This window comes from Bombus flavifrons, chromosome 18, assembly GCF_040668555.2.
Source record: "Bombus flavifrons isolate JBK064 chromosome 18, iyBomFlav1_principal, whole genome shotgun sequence".
Lineage (NCBI taxonomy): Eukaryota > Metazoa > Arthropoda > Insecta > Hymenoptera > Apidae > Bombus > Bombus flavifrons.
This window is the reverse complement of record NC_138459.1, coordinates 4,187,255-4,202,816: the sequence shown is the minus strand read 5'-3', so window position 1 is coordinate 4,202,816 and position 15,562 is coordinate 4,187,255. Positions and strand designations below refer to the sequence as shown.

General features: G+C 38.6%; 1 protein-coding gene across 1 annotated transcript in view; it reads right to left on the bottom strand.

The window, feature by feature from the left end:
* The window catches only part of LOC138189025 (homeotic protein Sex combs reduced), a 51,726-nt gene that overhangs the window by 32,726 nt on the left and 3,438 nt on the right, over positions 1–15,562 (bottom strand). The window lies entirely within an intron of this gene.

The window sequence follows — 15,562 nt, the reverse complement described above, 5'->3', positions numbered from 1 at the left end:
GCAAAAATATACATCTGTCTGGCACTAAGATTATTTCTATTTGGAGGTTAGAAATAGATTGACAGATACAATTATTATCGTGTAATATCCTACTTTAAGCCCTTAACCTACAAATACGGGCATAGCCCGTAGTACGATGATCGAGCCAAACGTAAATATTACGGACATTCTCGAACGTAAATCATAGGTTAAGAGGTTAAGATGGTGTTCTGAATTAGAATGTTCTAAAACAGCGTCTTTTTGTGATTTTTTTTTTTTTAGGAGGGAAAGAAAGAAGCGAAGTTATTGAATTTTGGGCTATGGTTTTATATACAGGGTGTCGGTTTTTATATACAGGGGTTTTATATAAGAAGTCAAAAATATAGAACAAGAATTTTTTTTTCATTTTTCCATCGAGACAACGATCTACAGTGAGATCCGTTATAACGAGACGCGATAAAGTGCACGCGTACCGAGCGAAAATTCAAAGTCGATTTTCTCGAAAACAAAGCCTCGAACGAAAAAATTTTATTCTATATTTTCGACTTCTTTTTTCGCCTAGAATCACCCCCTTTCCGCTTGTACCACCAGTTACCAACCACCTTGTATAATTTAAAATTTGCATATAATTAACAATTTAAACTTGCTAATATTTGAAAACTGTCAAAGCAATTTACCTAATTCCTGAGCCCCTTTTTCCAAAAATTTCTCCAGTTTCTCAATTCTAATTAAAAATTCTGACCAAAAACGTACTCTAAAAACCTCTTCATTTGAATCTATTCCACTTACATTTTACTCAAACGTATTAAATTTTTACCAATTCTTCTCCCCTCAAACTATTGCCATTTTGTATACAGGGTGATTAATAACTGGTGGTACAAGCGGAAAGGGGGTGATTCTACGCGAAAAAAGAAGTCGAAAATATAGAATAAGAATTTTTTTTTCATTTTTCCATCGAGACAACGATCTACAGTGAGATCCGTTATAACGAGACGCGATAAAGTGCACGCGTACCGAGCGAAAATTCAAAGTCGATTTTCTCGAAAACAAAGTCTCAAACGAAAAATTTTTATTCTATATTTTCGACTTCTTTTTTCGCCTAGAATCACCCCCTTTCCGCTTGTACCACCAGTTACCAACCACCCTGTATATTTAACGGATAGAAAGAAATTTTTGTAAAGTAAGACAAAAAATTATAACAGATTTCTAAGCCTATTTCATGGGCTGCAGTTTTCAATCGGCGGAAACAAAAAACCAAAAAAAGTTTCTCGATGAACTAAAAAAGTTCGTCAAAAAGTTTATTTAAATAATTGTTTTTTATTATTTATTTATTTTATTATTAGTTATGTTTATTATATTTATTATTATTATTATAGTTTATTATATTAGCTATTTAAATAATTTTTTAAGTCTTTTTATAAAACACATTTTTTCATTAAACCCGCCAACATTTTTAATTTCACATTATTTTCTGCCTTTTTTTCCAGTTCATCGAAGCCCATGCAATAGGCTTAGAAATATGTTATAATTTTTTTTTACTTTATAAAAAATTTTTTGTATTCCTTAAATATATATAAAACCATAGCTGAAAATTCAATAGCTTCGTTTCTTTCTTTCCCTTCTAAAAAAAAATCACAAAAGACGCTGTTTTAAAATCACAAAAATTCAGGAGATCCCCTTAATCAAAGACGAAAACATAATATTGGTAAACACGTTACGAGAAAATGATGTAAAAGCAGTAATTCCTTTTCGATAATCGATCAACAATGACAAGGAAATATATTTCTCACTGTTCAAACGGCATTCAACATCCCTTGACAAATAATCCACGATTTTAGCTATGGCAATTTCGCTCAAGATTTCCTCTAGAAACTTGGCCCATCGATCAATAATAAGGAGCAATGGTAATAAGAGCGACGTTAATTTTACGAGTTTCGGAGATTGATCAAGCAACGAGAACACGTGCCGCGCGAAGGAAACCACGAAGTCGCGCAAATTGTGCGAGAGTTCAATCGCATCGAAGAACGTGTTCGACCATACGTTTTAAAACGATGATGTAAATGCGCAGAACCGTTGATCTCGTGTGATTTATTTGCAAAGGAGCGCGCGGCCAGCGAGCAGACGTCTATTACAGTTGATCGGCCGTAAATCAGGCGTCGCGACGCCCAATCTTCCAGAATAATTCTCAGATTGTTTTAACTTCGACTAATCGTTTAGCATAAACAATCGGCGCGGTACAGAATTTTGGCGAATTTTTATCGAGCGTTTGATATCTTTGCACCAACGCGTTTCAGAAAATAAGCAAATGACTAAAATTCTTAGAAATGGTGTTATAATACCGAACAAGCATATTTAAATGCATAGAGTCATATTTCAGTGTTCACAGTATAATACTTTACTGTTGTTTTCCCTCTGAAATAAAACCCTTAGAATATACAAATTTCGAAACGTGGACTTGCTAATTTTAAAATGTGGAAAAATATTCTAAATAGCATTTTAAAGTATACATACTATTCTGTATGTGGCGACACTCGCACACGGAACTTCCCAACGGCTTCGCGACACACAGCGCTATACCTTCGAAGCGTAAGGTCGACATGCCTAATGTTCCATCGATATCCCTACGGTTCTTTCGCCGAATATTCGGAAGATCGCGTACGCGGCAACCGTCGCGGACACCTAATAAACGCGTGCGTAGTGGGGATATGGAGGGGCAACAAAGAAAAGAATCCGTTTGGTTTCGAACCAAAGATTCATTCTGCCCGAAGCTGCGAAGTGCGAAAGGTTAGCGTCATAGCGAAGCAAACAACACTATTGGAGATACGTGATTATTGACTCTTGATAGTTAATCGTTAATTGTTGTGAAGTGCAATAGTAGTTGGTAGTAGTTGTTGTAGTAGTGCTCTACTGCTGGGGTACTGCTGCTTTTTCTTTTTAATTTTGTATCGTGGAAGAAAAATCAGATTACTGTCGCCGAGATTTGAACCCGCGTCCCGAACGTTCGTAACCTAAGGCGCTAATCACTTCGCTGCCGTCGTCCGACACTAGTTAGTGTCGAGTGGTGGTATTTGCTGTCGAGTGCCGCCATAGTTGTTAATCGTTAATCGTTATTTGTTGTTGATAGTTAATCGTTAATTGTTGATCGTAAACTGTTGATTGGTAATAGTTTAATAAACTCTTTTGTTGAACATCAAGAGTATTTCTTGTGGGACCTTTACCAACATACCACCTCATATAATTATTTACAAATTCGCTAACATCTGTCACAAAATTAGAGACACTTTAATACCAGTGCTCTTACAAATGCAAACTCGAAAAACCTGAAGAAGGGGAGTCGATTAAAAGACCAGAGGTAAAGACTTATTCTCTAATTCACATAAATAATCCAGGCAGTCGTGGTGTTTACCAGGTGGAATTATACGACGATGTTACGCCTTGAGGACACGCTAAATTGTTCTCGATACCCGGGTTGATACAGACTGGGTGCATCCGCAAGGATCATTGTGCCCGGTTGTTGCAGTGCTCGTGTCGTATCAAAGCCCAAGACGCACGAACAGACGCCATTCAAGAGCAGGCCATAAATTTCCTGCGGAGTGAAACACTGTTTTTTTACAATCACTCGTTTGGCCTGGATCGACGAACGCCCCGTTTTATACAAGCCTCGAATTCCTGCCGACCTTTTTATCGGTCTCGTTTAAATAGCTAGTAATACGTAGACAATTTGTCGGCCAGAGAGAACAAGGATGGTATCTGATCCAGACACTGCGGCTTTCTAATTGACTTCAAGTTAAATTTATAATAATTCCAAACTAAATCGAAGAGTTAAGGACGTGTGACCTAGTGTTAACCAATTTTTCCTGTGGTTTTCGAAAGTGTAAAATAGTTGAATAATAAAACGATCAATTTCTGACATTAGATTGCAATTGGTTAAATACAGGTTAGGAAATTTAATGTATAAAATATTCTGAAATTTCATTAGCATCGCAATAACGTGCAATTGGCATGATGATGTTGGTAAGAAATCAATCTTGCAAACATACATGTAGAAAGAGAAATAGTGTACAGCATGAATAATGACCTTAAACGTCTAATTAGCCAATACCACCTATACAATTAATAAATATGATGAATAATTGACTGTTCAAATACTTTGCTAATTGTTACGCAGTACAGACACATTTGCAATAAACATATTGCAATTCCTCTATACAGCTTCAAACTAGTTTCAAACTTTATCAACGTAATCACAATAACCAAATCTCACAACAGTTCTAATGAAATTTCAAAATGTATAACATGCATAATATATATTTATAAAATATGTGTGCAAGTGTTGGAATATGTTTGTAAGTCTGTGTATAGAAACATGTACTCAATGGGCCGTATGAAGATGTTTGGAAGCAATCGGTAGAAAAAGACATCAGGAGGTTTACGCGTCGGTTTTCCAACGACTTTTGTCGCGGGAAAACCACGGAACGCGTGTAACGTGGCGGCAGGCCAGCTAGAGCCATTCAGCGGCAGCTCGTAAATTTTCAGGAGCGGGAATCCTCCTTCGGGGAGGGGTTTGCCGGGGCCGAAAGAGAGCGACTGCAGGAGCATAAGGATCAAGGATCCCCGTGGTGAGCGGGCCACGCAGCAACAGGCGGCCCACTTCGCTCCCGGCACACATCCATTACCCCATCGGCTCATCCCGTTTGCGCTAGCTGCTTGCATTGAAAATTTATGTCCTAATAAGTGATTTGTACCGCGCTTCAAGTCTTTGGCCGCGCTGGATCTAAATTGGACAACCTGCCAGTATCCACCCTCTACCGAGGTGAACGCGTGCTTCAGCCATTATACGATTATGGCTTGGAATTTTTTCAAATGGCTGCTGTTCATCCTTGTAGTTTGGTCGCTTCATAATCGCTGTTTGTATTTTTCTAAATCGCCAGATTTTAGACATAAATTGTGTTGAGGTATTAGATTGTCCGGAGAGTGTCTTTCTTTCGCAAACGTGTTTTTTACAGTGCAGCTTCATACAAACGTGAAAGCAAGTCTGTGAAACGTCGCGGTGTTTATCTCAACAGAACGAAATGGGTCGTACGTAATTCGACAAAATAATATAAAAGCAAGAACGTTGTGCGTCTATTTCCTCATAAAACGAGAGAAACATTTCCGACAACTTAATATTTTTGTCCATTTAGGTTCTTAAGGTCTGAGATTGTATTTAGTGGCGAGCTATGTTTTTATTGAGATATGTGTAATTTCGTGTGTTACACTAGATTAGCCGCGTAGTAGTGACACACATATATGAGTACGAGTGTGTTGAAGTATGTGCGTGCGCAGCGTATGGTAAAACAGAAGAATGCAACTGTTGCGTACGCATGGTGATAAAAAAGATGGCGAGACAAAGAGAGTGCTGAGACGCGCGCAAATGTGTATCGACGAATATCTTGTAAATCAAATATTAAATAAATCGGAAACTATTGATATCAATTCTGAGTGTAATGTAAGTGTTCTCATACATTTATTTCGGCGATTAAAATCCACAATTCTCAATAGTTATGAATGTTAGAAAGAAATATTTGAAAAGTTGGAGCAAAGTTAGTTCCTTCTATCGCTGTGTCTACTGCGACACAGTTGCCGAACCAATATTTCGTTTTATCGTGTTAGAAACTTTGTTCGTCTTTGTTTATATGAAAAATCTCAAATTTTAAAGTTACTATTGAGATATGTGTAATTTCGTGTGCTAGACTAGATTAGTCACGTAGTAGTGACATACATATATGCTTGTAAAACAGAAAAATGCAACTGTTCCGTTGGTAGCACGGTAAAGAAGATGGCGAGACAAAGAGAGCGCAAATGTGTATCCACGAATATCTTGTAAATCACATATTAAACAAATCTGGAACTATTTTCATATCAATTCCAAGTATAACGTAAGTATTCTCATACATTTATTTCGCCCATTAAGATTCACAATTCTCCACAGGTTTCATGAAAGAAAACATGATAAGCGAAAGGTGTTGGGATAATGTAAATTATTTAAATTAGAGTTGGATATTCAAATTGGAAACACCTGATAGAACGACATTTTAGAAAATCGATTGGAAGAAAATACACCGAATGTCTTCGTTCAGGAATCATTCGACTCGTCTCATCCAGGATTCGACCGGATAAGGCCATTAAACATCCGCTACATCGCGGTTCCCATAAAAAATTCCATGAAGTAGCAATCCAGAGGGTGTAAATTAAGTATTGTTAACCGGTCATCTGCAAAGTTGAATCTCGCAAGGAAGAATATGATGGCCGCCGCGTGAATGTCCGAGTGCGTGTGTAACGTTAACACGGAACTAGCTGTATATTTGACAGGGTATTGCTTATGCATGCTGATTGATTAATGCATACTAATGAAAAAAAGTTTTTGTTGTTACTAAGATGAAATATGCGACGCGACTGGGAAAACCAGTTCTAGTCTAGCGTTCTCGTGTTAGTTTCGCCTGTTAGGCATGGTATAATCGTGAATGCGCACATACGTCTGCGCGTTCTCATCATCATGCGTGGCCGATACCGTCTGCCTCGACCATCCTTCGATTTCTACGGGCTTGTTAATTTCCTATTAGAAATCAGGTGGAAAAAGACGATCGTTCGACCAACTCGTAGGCGAGCTTTAATTCGAGATTAAACAGTGCGTCGAAGATTACCATAATAAAAGCAGGTAGATTCATTTTGCCAAGGATCTTGAGAAAAATTCTTCCATTATTCTCACACTTAACCACCAGCTAAATGATAAACTGAAATAGACCTACCCTTTTAACTAAGTCACACCATTATCTTCTACCTTTCACTAGCTAAATAATAGAAACCGAATAGACTACTATAACAAGGAGGTAACTGCATTTTCAAGTAATTTCAGTAAATCAGCAAACATTAATTGAAAATGAAAACGTGCTAGAAATTCATACTAGTAAACTTTTGCATTTTTCAACGTGGAAATCTATGTATTTGTTCTGGCAATAAATACGTTTGAAATATTGAAACTGCCTCCTTGTTGTTGTAAACCCTTTAATGGATTTCTATTCTTGCGATAGTTAAGTGAAATAATAAATTAAAAGTCGACTAGAGAATAGAACGTTTAACCTATTCCTGTGTTGCTGCCTACCTTGACCCAAACACGACCAGGCCGGACGCCGATCAATCGCAAATGCTTCGGCTATTTATTGCAATCGACCAAACAAATATGACCCCAAAGAGCTGACTCGTAATAGCTTCTCGTATTATCCGCTTGTTATCCTTCGCTCGAATCGCACCACCCTTTCCACAGCCGGTAACGAGTTCTAGCTACTCAAAACGCAACCGATGATCACCAGAACCAACACGTTAAGACGATCGAGACGGACTTGTTAAAGGGGGGAAGCAATCGCTGGTTGTTCTTGCCATCAGCCATTTTAACTGCTACCGATAGGCTCCTATGAAGTACAATAAACCTTAGCTCGTAGCACTTTCTGTTCATAGTCTTCATTTATAGTGAAATGATTGACTCGTGATTACGGGCTGCGAAGGTAGACGATCTTCAGATTGCTAGATGGCAAATAAATGAAGAATGAAAAGATATGGAACGCCAGATCGACGCTGAAGTCACGTACAATCATTTGTTTCCACACAAAAACCTCCATTGGAAAGGATTTTGTGTGGCATTCAATGATACTCAGAATAGTTACATGAATCTTTTATGAAAAATTACATGGCAGCCATAGAATGCCAGAGGAGTATTACGTGCTCATCCGTTTGTCTGTAATTGTCCTTATTATCATGCTATTTATTTATAAGATCGGATGTGTAGAGGTTACCTGATACAGGAACGCGTGCATGAATTTGTAATATTGGCTTAGCAACTAAGTGATTGCGGATTTTGTCATTAGATTGTATTGACAAATCCGCAATCACTTAGTTGCCAACCCAATAGAAATATATAGCAAAGTAAATACAGCTACAGTGTATACTGATGCCTATCTTCACTGCAGTGTCATATTACACTTGAAGGTGACAGGGAGCACGTCGATACATTTACAGCAAAGAACATTAACTTTGGTGTGTAACTCTAGCTGAAAGTTACAGCAGACAGCAACAATAATCTACTTATAGCTGTTTTGTTTTTAGGTTGGTGACTCAAAACAACATTCACATTCAAGGGCACAACAATATGGACCTCTCCTTTTTCAACTTCATTTACTTCAGAAGAAGTGATTACTTCAACAGGATTAATACGGCAAATGGCGATAGATTTTAATAGGAATGCTGCGTTCTATTTTATTGCTGATTAATTATGGAAAAAAGTAGCAGACAAAGTCGAGAAAGATTCGACTGGATTTCTATGAAAGCGGATGCGTCATTCTTTATAGAAACGTTTTCCTCGAACATCAATTGATTTATTAAAAATGTCTAAAATCTATTCAAAGGAAACACAGCTATTTCGATCGTGGCGTTTCTAATCAATATTAATCGATGCGCGTAATTTATTTGACATCCGAACGTCAAACTATATGGTTTATTTATGGAAAATTCTTTGGAAAAGTGATCATCGATAACTTTATTACCAGACTTTCCTGTTATTTAAATCACGAACCGTATGTGTGAAAAGAAAATTCGTTTCCCAAGCTTTTTCTCAAACATCAAGGGAAATTGCAATAAATGTGAAGAATTGTTACTTTGTTCTTGAGGAAGATTCTAAATAGCTAGCTAGTATTTCGATTTACTAATCGGCATTTTCCATTTTATTTATTATTCATAACATAGAAGCAAAAACTATTTATTGTAAAAACAAGAGTGTCCAGTTACCCAGGCATCTTATTTCTATAATCATGAGAAGAGAAGTTTACATGAAAGTTTTCCACGCGAAACTTTAATCTATGAGGCTTTCAGCGCCTGTTACAACAACTTTCCAATTACTCTTACAATTACAAACGTATTCTACCACTTCTACACCGAATGAAAGACCTGGTTTATGTCTTCTCCATCACACGGACATCGTTCTCCAATCAAATAATCCGAAACGTCCAAACAAACCTACTCACGACCGAACGATTACCGTCGGATAGACCAGAAGAAACATCCGGAGAGGACGTTTCTCTGTGTTTATTTACGAGAGAACGATCGGCTTGTAATTACGCGAACCCACCTTCCGCTTGCTTCTGCCAGCTTCTTGTGGAATCGTTAACCTCCAGGCAAAAATAATTGCGCGATCGTTCGATGGACGATAGCGAGTCGCGCGAGGCCGATTATCGTGCCGTTTAACGGCCAATCGACCGTTTCTAAATAGACGTCGAGTTCGAAGATGAGCCGCCATCGTTTACCACTGATTCGTTTCGTCGACGCAAGAGATCGTCGTGTACCGGTAGGCCGCGTTTCGCGATCGTTATCGCAAGTCTCTTAACGCTGCGTGCTTCGTGGACATTAACGCGGCCGCTACTTCGCTCTTCTCGTCAATTTTTCACCGTCCACCAGCTCACAATGAAGATTTCCGACTGGATTGCAACGAGATTTCGTGTTAATTGTGATTTTCGTGTCTCGGCTCTGATTGATTTTTCAGCTCGTTGGAGGGGAACGTCGATGCAAGTGTGAGAAATTGGTTAGGTTAATTGGCATTGTCTTCGCGTTCCATTCTATGAGAATGATCGTGCAGATTTCTATACATAGTTGCATTATACGCTAATAACGCTTAAGTCTTTCGAATATCCGTAATGATTCTTCCTTATTTTGAAGAGTAATTCGCCGTTTGTATCGTGAAACATGCAACTCTTTAAACTACAATCAAGATACATAATTTCGAATAAATTCCGATCGCGTATAATGGAAAGGATATTGAGAATTATACCGTTCTTGTATAAGATAATTATGCGTGGAATAAGCCAAGGATACCGGGAAGTAGGACTTTAATTGCGTGCATCATTTTCTCGGAATACTAATTACGTTCAGCATCTCCCAACTTTTAATTTGCTAACTTTTTGCACAGCCCAATAATAAAAAATACAATATCAAATGATGCCATCTTCTGCCCTCGGCTTCCAGGAAAAATGTTCCATCGAGTAAATTACCTGCCCTTGCAAGAATATTTACTTACTGGCCTTATGAAAGCCTATCGTTAATTCTGAATTTTATTATGATCAAAAATAAAATAACCAAGTATGAGAGCTCAATACTCGTCTGAAACCGGCAATTTTGGAAGTTTCGCCACAGAAAGTAAATTTGAACACCAACCTTCCACGATCTTAACCACTAAAAATCGTCTTTACCGACTAATAACTTTCTTATATCAAACCCGACGCGCTCAAACATACATTGTGCATCTATTAGTAGGGAAAATGACGCCACATTGAAATTCCTCGATCTAAAATAATCGATGTTCCCCATCTTCGAAGATAATCGTGGCTTCTTCTCTCGAACGCGGAAAATTCGATCGCGGAAACGTCTGACCCGTGGCGCGTTTATTTCTTCAGATCACACGGTTCAACGTTTACATATCAGCGCGTGTTTCAAAGCGTCGCGACGCTCCAGCTAAGATGCGTTACTGAATACGACCCTTGACGAATCAATTATTTCCTCCTGGATGCGGACATGCGAGATGTCTATTCTCGCGCGTTCTTTCGACCTCTTTCCAAACAAATACTACGCCGTGACGAGGATTGACGTCATCGTGTCGCTGCCACGGCTTCGAATCAGCGCAATTCCACGTGTTTTCGATCAGAAAAATTAGCCACATCTTCCCTTGAATTTCATGCGTGAAGAAATGCTCGTTAACTGTATCGACGATTATCCGGATTATTTGATACAGTGAATTTTATGGCAAAGCGACGGTAGGTTTTCATGACGATTTGAAAGCATGTGAAGTAGCATGCACAAAGGAATAACGTAAATATTAATGCGGGAACTGGTTCTGTGAAACAACCCTTACGAATGTACGTCTGACTTGTGGAACGAGGATAATATTACGAATAACATCTTTTGACACGTGTTTTCTTCAATGAGAAGAGAATATGTAATAATAAAGTATGAAGTCTTAGGTTTTTCTATAAAACGAAATTTTTCTTTTTTATTGCTAGAATATTTCCATTTTAGTTTTTGAACTATTTTTATTATTTATTATCACCATGAACTGAATAAAACGATGCATCTCTATACGAACACGAAACCTAACCTGTCGGACGTTGTGACCTTTGTTTTGATAGAAGAATTTTGATTGTTTTGAAAGAAGCGAAGATTTCTTCCATTTTCTAAAAAATAGTCAGTTCTTTATTTTTATTACTAGACTATTTTTCTCTCAATTTTTGAACTATTTTTACTATTTATTATAACGAGACCGTGAATGTTCATACAAATTAGTATTTTTCTGAAAGAGATTAAAGAAGCGAAGATTTCTTCCATTTTCTAAAAAATAGTCAGTTCTTTATTTTTATTACTAGACTATTTTTCTCTCAATTTTTGAACTATTTTTACTATTTATTATAACGAGACCGTGAATGTTCATACAAATTAGTATTTTTCTGAAAGAGATTAAAGAAGCGAAGATTTCTTCCATTTTCTAAAAAATAGTCAGTTCTTTATTTTTATTACTAGACTATTTTTCTCTCAATTTTTGAACTATTTTTACTATTTATTATAACGAGACCGTGAATGTTCATACAAATTAGTATTTTTCTGAAAGAGATTAAAGAAGCGAAGATTTCTTCCATTTTCTAAAAAATAGTCAGTTCTTTATTTTTATTACTAGACTATTTTTCTCTCAATTTTTGAACTATTTTTACTATTTATTATAACGAGACCGTGAATGTTCATACAAATTAGTATTTTTCTGAAAGAGATTAAAGAAGCGAAGATTTCTTCCATTTTCTAAAAAATAGTCAGTTCTTTATTTTTATTACTAGACTATTTTTCTCTCAATTTTTGAACTATTTTTACTATTTATTATAACGAGACCGTGAATGTTCATACAAATTAGTATTTTTCTGAAGGAGATTAAAGAAGCGAAGATTTCTTCCATTTTCTAAAAAATAGTCAGTTATTTCTTTTTATTACTAGACTATTTTTCTCTCAATTTTTGAACTATTTTTATTATTTATTATCGCGACACCGTGAATGTTCATATAAATTAGTATTTTTCTGAACTGATTAAAGAAGCGAATATTTATTCCTGTTTTATATAAAAAAACAGTCACAAATACTTTGAATATTTATATATTCTCTCAGCGTACTCGCTTTCTATATTTTTATTGCATATTTAATCTACTGAATCTATGATTTTGAAATCCGCATACAACAACAACATCATTGTTTCTTAAATATCGCCGTTAGCCGTTCGTAGATCTGGCAAATTTGAATGAAACTGCTCTAAATCCAGAATCTCTGACAGAGTAAAGAAGCGAAGAAGAGAACGAACAACGGGTTCTTTGCTTTCAAAGATCGTTTACAGAAGAAACGGACAGGTTAGAACTCACCTAGCGTAATTATCTCGGGCACAATTCACCCTTTGACGGCAGGAGGTTCGTGTGACTTTTCGTGATTTACGATCATCCTGTGCTTCACCCGTTTATTCACAATTCTGTGAACGAAGCTGTTATTACGACAATGTCAGTGCAATTAACGTAAGGTTAGGTTCGCTCAACAGACGTCCTTTCGACGCCAAAAATTCTCCACAGAGAGCGGTACCGTTCGCCGTGCGTCGCATTGGATAGCGAGACGAACTTTAGAGGACCGTTGTACCGTCAATGGAGCTTCAAACACGAACTCTTTCAGTACAACAAAGCTTCTCTACCAATACAAGCTGAGACGGTTCTAAATATAACCTCGTATATTAATTCGATTGAATTCAAGTACATCTCGATATTGCACGGCTCGCATCAACAATTCTTCAAAGTGTTTCTACCAAATGAAAATTTCAGAATCGTCAGGTAAATACAAAGAGAAGCTTGTAGGAGGAGGAAACTCGTGACGTTCCTCCAGCCTGTAAAAGATCGTCCAGCCGCAGTTGGGAAAATCCGTGTCGGTAATCCTAACCCCCCAGCGCAGCAGCCGCGCACTGGAAACCAGAAACGCACAGGCAACGTAGGGGAAAGAATGAAAGCGCGAAGGAGGCGTGAGCGCGAGGGAGAGGAAGTCGAGAGAGGCGCAGGAAAGGAGCTTTGGATTTCGTATCCCGTTTGGGAGGCCCGTCGAATGGGCTTCGGCCTTCGTTCGTGAGAGGCCGGACGCGCACAGCGAAAGACTAACAGAGAGGGAACGCGCAAGAGAACGGACCATGGAAACGGCGAAAGAAAGACACGGCGAGGCGACCAGACAGAGAGGGCCATCGAGAAAGAGAGCAAGACGACGAAGGAAAGGGCCCCCCGCGCCTCACAATGCAGCCTGATTTATGGCCCGGGCGCACATACATAGAGTTACACACGATATCATAATACCATTAATTCTTCGTCAAATTCCCCGCTGACTGAATCATACTGGCCACGCAGTAAATCACGCGGGGCGACTAATGTGAACGCGACCAGCGCTCGCTGTCTTATCTCCTTTGAACCACGGGGGCAGGTGGATCCAGTCTCTTGGACTCCGCTGAATTACTCTTGTCCTGGCCTCGGACTAGCCCCCTCCTTGTCCTTCCTACTCTTTCCTTCTCTACCAAGTCTAACCCCCTTGGCGTCCTCACGACGCGAAACCGACGCACTCTATTTGTCTCCTCTCGTTTCCGTATTTTTATAGTCGGTTATCCACGGGAGAATCAGCGAGCTGATTTCACCAGGGACTACCACCACGGTAGCGGCAGTCACTTGTCGGGACACCGTTTACGTAATCGCGGTTCCACACAGATCTCGAGGTTCACGGTGAGAAGATACCTTCTGCGACAGCACAGCGTGGGCAGTAGTGGGAACTGGTCACCGGCTTTCTTCCATTTAGAAGATGATTTCGTTTTTCACTTTTGCATTTCTCCATATTTGTTTTTGTTTGTTTGAAAGGGACGAGAGAAGGTAACGAATCGAGAACGTTGGGCTGCCGCGCTCTTTCACCATTTCTGGCATCATTAATTTTGCTAGACTTTTAGAAAGAGTGCGCAGGCTTTGAAAGAAAATATAGCATTGAAATCCTCCCGAATAACAAGGTCTCAATTTTAGATACTCGTATCGAAATTCTACGATAGGAAAGACGGTGGAAGAGAAGTTTCAAGTGTTTGTGTTACGGTTTCATATTTCTTTTCTTCCGAATTTGATCCCTGAAACCATTTAACCATGCTCGCTTCTATTTATGATTGCTGTTACAAATTCCGGTTATCAAAATAAAGAAGAAATTCTTAATAAGTTTTGAAAAACCTGTGTCAGATTTTTCACAAGTACAAAATTCCTACCAAACTTAGCAATTTTTTATTCGCCATTTAGAAGATGGCGCTGTAGTCGGATTTAACACATTTCTCGTTCATTACCATCCATGTCAGAATCCAAGCTAATATCATGTTACCCGCGTGTATCATTTTTCGGAATTTTGATTCGCTCGTCGCCTTTCCTTAGCTTCTATTTATTCTTCTTTTACTTCTGACACAATAGTCACGTAATTTGCAGCAAGTTTCGAAGAAGCGAGGCTATCCTATCGATTATTTTCTGCTATTCTTGCGCGTCGTTCGTCTTTACACGTCGGCCATTACGCGATAACGGGAAACATTTACAAACTACACTTTGCCCCGACGCAAATTGTTCCAAATTGCCCTCCGATAAATTTTTTCCGCCGCGTGCCAACCCATTAGCCGCTCATAAAGCGATACGCATTTATTATCGAAAAAAGTAGCCAACTTGTATCTCGATTTACCTACTAAACGATTATCAAAAAATTTCACAGAAACGATAAAGAATATTTGAAATAGTTGCGACACCGGGACATCACGGCGCATGATATACGAACGAGGATCGCTATCAGCGACGAGTATCGAAATTTATAATCGCTCGGCTAATATATTTTATGCGTGATTTAACGACGATTTAAGGTGGCGACCGCCGCGAAGTAATCACACAGCCAACTAAGACCCGCATTCCTGTTATGACATACTGGCACAAATTTCCGCGTCGCCGAAAAACAAATCACCGACTGCTTACTTTTACCCAACCGCGACGTTTCTTTCGTAGATCTACGCGATGACTTATCGCCGATCGGGTCCCAAGCCGACGCACGATTTACGGCCCAACAGAGTCGCCATTTTCGCGTGGTTCCACGTCGTCCTTTTTTGTCCATCGTGCGTGTGTGTCCGGAGTAATTCGTTTACGGTGGTCCACACACTTCCCGTGTTCCAGGAAACACGAGAACTGTTAGACTTCCAGAAATTCGAAACTTTTTTGCGCCGATCACAGTTAAGGAACTCGTGCACGCGTCGCCGGAAGCGAAAATTGGAGAATGACGAAAAAATGAGAGATATCTTGCGATATCTTATATCTTTTGCGATACTGACAATGTTATTTTATATTTCTTCTTCTTCGAATGGGATCTTGCTATATCGGTAAAAACCAAAATTATAGCAAGTCTAATTTATACGTTCATGTGAATAATCCTGTCCTACCAAGAAACGCAAAATAACCGT